Genomic DNA, 5000 nt, shown 5'->3' on the forward strand with positions numbered 1-5000 from the left:
ATTCACGGTACTCGCAGTAGGATCCCCCTCTGCACCGTAATGGTTCAGCTTGGACCAGCTGATTCACGGTACTTTACGCAGTAGGATCTCCCCTGCTCTGTTGGTTCCGTAATGGTTCCGGACCAGCTGATTCACGGACCAGCTGATCTGCACTCCGGACCAGCTGATTCACGGTACTTATAGGATCTCCCCAATGGTTCAGCTTGGACCAGCTGATTCACGGTACTTTCGCAGTAGGATCTCCCTCCTCTGCACCGTAATGGTTCGCTTGGACCAGCTGATTCACGGTACTTACGCAGTAGGATCTCCCCCTCTGCACCGTAAGCTGATTCACGGTTCGCAGTAGGATCTCCCTGCTCTGCACCGCAGCTTGGACCAGCTGATTCACGGTACTTACGCAGTAGGATCTCCCCTGCTCTGCCAGCCGGTAATTACGTTCTCCCCTCCTCTGCACCGTAATGGTTCAGCTTGACCAGCTGATTCACGGTACTTACGCAGTAGGATCTCCCCTGCTCTGCACCGTCCGCTTGGACCAGCTGATTCACGGTACTTTCGCAGTAGGATCTCCCCTGCTCTGCACCGTAATGGTTCAGCTTGGACCAGCTGATTCACGGTACTTACGCAGTAGGATCTCCCCTGCTCTGCACCGTAATGGTTCCGCTTGGACCAGCTGATTCTCCCCTCCCCTGCTCTGCACCGTAATGGTTCAGCTGATGGACCAGTTGATTCACCGCTTGGTGATTCAACAGTACCGTAATGGTTCAGCTCCAGCTGATTCTTCTCGCTCTCCCCCTGCACTGCACCGTAATGGTTCCGCTTGGACCAGCTGATTCACGGTACTTACGCAGTAGGATCTCCCCTCCTCTGCACCGTAATGGTTCAGCTTGGACCAGCTGATTCACGGTACTTACGCAGTAGGATCTCCCCTGCTCTGCACCGTAATGGTTCCGCTTGGACCAGCTGATTCACGGTACTTACGCAGTAGGATCTCCCCTCCTCTGCACCGTAATGGTTCAGCTTGGACCAGCTGATTCACGGTACTTACGCAGTAGGATCTCCCCTCCTCTGCACCGTAATGGTTCCGCTTGGACCAGCTGATTCACGGTACTTACGCAGTAGGATCTCCCTCCTCTGCACCGTAATGGTTCAGCTTATACTTACGTAGGATCTCCCTGCTCTGCACTGGTTCCGCTTGGACCAGCTGATTCACGGGTATTAGGATCTCCCCTGCTCTGCACCGTAATGGTTCCGCTTGGACCAGCTGATTCACGGTACTTACGCAGTAGGATCTCCCCTCCTCTGCACCGTAATGGTTCAGCTATTCATCCCCTGCTCTGCACCCGTATATGATTCATACTTACGCAGTAGATCTCCTGCTACCGTATGGTTCCGCTATGATTCACGGTGCTTTCGCAGTATCCTCTGCATATGGTTCCGCTTGGACCAGCTGATTCACGGTATATCTCCCCCTCCTCTGCACCGTATTCAGCTTGGACCAGTTGATTCATATTTCAACAGTAGGATCTCTTCTCCTCTGCACCGTAATGGTTCCGCTTGGACCAGCTGATTCACGGTACTTTGGGTAGTTACTGTTTTTGTCACGCAACTGTGATTTGGTGAAGGATACGAGTTAACTGGTTTTCATTATGTACTGTGTATTTATATATATATATATATATATATATATATATATATATATATATATATATATATATATATATATATATATATATATATGTGTGTATATATATATATATATATATATACACACACACATATATATATATATATATATATATATATATATATATATATATATATATATATATATATATATATAAATAATAATAAGTGAAAATACAATGCATTAATACCCTAATACAATTCTTGTATTTCATTGATTTACTTATTTGTTAATTCATTTCTTCTTTTTAACTAGTGATCTCTTCTTTCTGCATTTCCCATTACCTTCTGTTACTTCCTTCAAATGAACACCATAATATTCTTTGGAAGCTTGAATTTCAAGTCAGTGGCCCCTGTGGTGGGCTTGTTCTATATGAATTAGGTTCATCTTCTGAATGATATCAATAATTATAATATATATATATATACTGTATACACACACACACACACACATATATATATATATATATATATATATATATATATATATATATATATATATATATATATAGTATATATATACTCTGCGTGTGTGCAATTTTTTCAGAATTTTTAATATGCTGTGTTTAAATAATTCTCGAAATATATACAGTCATTCTATACTGCTACAATATACAGCTCGCTAATCCATCCTTTAACATTGTTCCATTTAGGATAAACATATCCTTAATCCTTCGCCGTAGGATGAAAATATTTGCAGAATATTTAAACGGCAGTTTTATGCAAAATGTCAATTGCCTTATGTTCTTTTTAATTTTTTTTTTCGTGAACATCGAGAAATATATTCTTTTGATATATTATATTAATATCTTTCCTATAGTTTAGCTATTAACTAGTAATCATTAGATAAGCAAAGATTTTTTGTAAGTTAATATATTGTATAAATCAGTGAATTTTCACTGGATTTAAAAGAATTTTATTTTGCTATTTTTAAATATTCTCAAAGTCTTTGACTGTTAAAACTGAAGATTTTTATCTCTCATATTTGTACAATCTAATGAATTTGAAAGGCTGTTATTTTGTTTTTTGTTCATTTTTAATTCAGTGAATTTTCACTGAATTTAAAAGATGTTGTTTTTCAGTTTTTAATAATTTTCAACCACTTTGAATGTTAAAATTAAATTTTCAGTCTGTCACGGTTGTAAAATTCATTGAATTCTTACTTCATTTAACAAATATTCTATTTAGGTGTAAAAGAATCCAGAATTCTGTCCCACCTTTCACTTTGGAAAGCTTTAGAAAGCAACGCCGCCAACTTTCTCTCGCTCCGATTTTTGATGCAAAAGTAAAATTAAACAAGAAAAAATTGCGCCGAAGTTTCTTTGGAACAATCGATTTTTCTGTACAGCGTATAATCACGACCACCGGAAATAGATCTATCTTTCGGCGATCTCGGTATAATGCTGCATGAACCGGGGCTCATAAAACTTTAACCACGGCCCAGTGGTGGCCTGTCCAATGTCGTTGCCAGAAACACGATTATGGCTAAATTTAACCTTGAATAAAATAAAAGCTACGGAGGCTAGAGGGCTATGATTTGGTATGTTTCATGTTTGGGGGGTGGATGATCATCATACCAATTTACAGCCCTCTAGCCTCAGTAGTTTTTAAGATCTGAGAGCGGACAGCAAAAGTGCGGACGGACAGACAAAGCCGGCGCAATAGTTCTCTTTTACGGAAAACTAAAAACAGAAAACAGTGACAAAATGCAACAAAAAATATTAATCTTGTCTTACGGATTATTCTTTCGGATTTTATCCAACTTACAAACATCCCAGCTATCCACTTGAGAGGGATTAAGCTTATAAAAAGAACCCCCAAAAACTTAAAAAAAGAACAATAAAAAAATAATTGAAGAAATAAACACAGCAATTGCTTTTGGTCAAAGAGTCTCTAAACTCACTTTTTTCCTGTCCAGACGGATTCACGCAGAGTTGGATTGACGTCAGACAGAGCGAATGACGTCACGTTATAATTACGAAAGTGTAGAGGAGAGTTCGAGTTACGGGGAGAGAGAGAGAGAGAGAGAGAGAGAGAGAGAGAGAGAGAGAAGAGAGAGGAGGGGCGGGGACTGACAGAATATTTAGCGGTTTGGATCAGGTGGATGGCACCGGTGATAGGAGGAACAGAGAGAGAGAGAGAGAGAGAGAGAGAGAGAGAGAGGGGACTGACAGATATTTAGCGGTTTGGATAAGGTAGATGGCAGCGGTGATAGGAGGAACAAACACACACACACACACACACACACACACAGAGAGAGAGAGAGAGAGAGAGAGAGAGAGAGAGAAAGGAGACCAAGTGGAACTTTACCATTAGAAGATAATCACCGTAGCGTTTAAACTTCTGTCATACTCAGCAACTTGATTCAACGACTCTCTCTCTCTCTCTCTCTCTCTCTCTCTCTCTCTCTCTCTCTGTGTGTGTGTGTGTGTGAATGTGTTTACCTCTGTAAGCCTTAAATTCCACTTAGGAAATTAAAGAATGAATTTGCTCACTCTTACTTGCATACTTGGGTTCGTATCCCGTCATGGAAGGGACAGTTTCTTCATTTGTTTCCTACGTGGATTCAAGGCTTGCAGTGTTAGGCACGTAAGTAAAAAAGTGATGGAATTGAAATATTACATTATATATATATATATATATATATATATATATATATATATATATATATATATATATATATATATATAACATTATATATACATGTATGTAAATATACAGTATATATATATATGTGTATATACATATACATATACTGTATATATATATATATATATATATATATATATATATATATATATATATAAAGAGAGAGAGAGAGAGAGAGAGAGAGAGAGAGACAGACAGACAGACAGACAGACAGAGATACATCACAGTTCTTATCACTGTCCACCTTCACGCCTCTTTCGTATATAAAAGTTTAAATTGGAATAAACAATATTCGGTCCCTCCTGAGTTTGTAACTCGGTATCTCTCCAGAATAAAACTATTATCGACAGAGTTCAGATATAATTCAGATATAATTTATAATCATAATTTACAGTTATTTCAGCTACATGACGTCCAATTACAGCCTCAAGGCCATTTAGAAGTCCTCTAGATACCTAATTGAGATTTGGTCACATTCCAGCATTCTAGAGGGAATCGTAAAAGATGAATTAATATGTATCAAGTGTTTATGATAAGTAGATCAAATCCTGATGGTTTATAATAAAAGAAATAATATAAAATGGAGACTTTCAAAGTCATTCTTCTTCAAAATCTTTCTTGGAAATGTTTACGTTGACAGAGGGTCTTAACATAAAGGCTATTAAATA

Source organism: Macrobrachium rosenbergii, chromosome 49, assembly GCF_040412425.1.
Source record: "Macrobrachium rosenbergii isolate ZJJX-2024 chromosome 49, ASM4041242v1, whole genome shotgun sequence".
NCBI classification, from domain to species: domain Eukaryota; kingdom Metazoa; phylum Arthropoda; class Malacostraca; order Decapoda; family Palaemonidae; genus Macrobrachium; species Macrobrachium rosenbergii.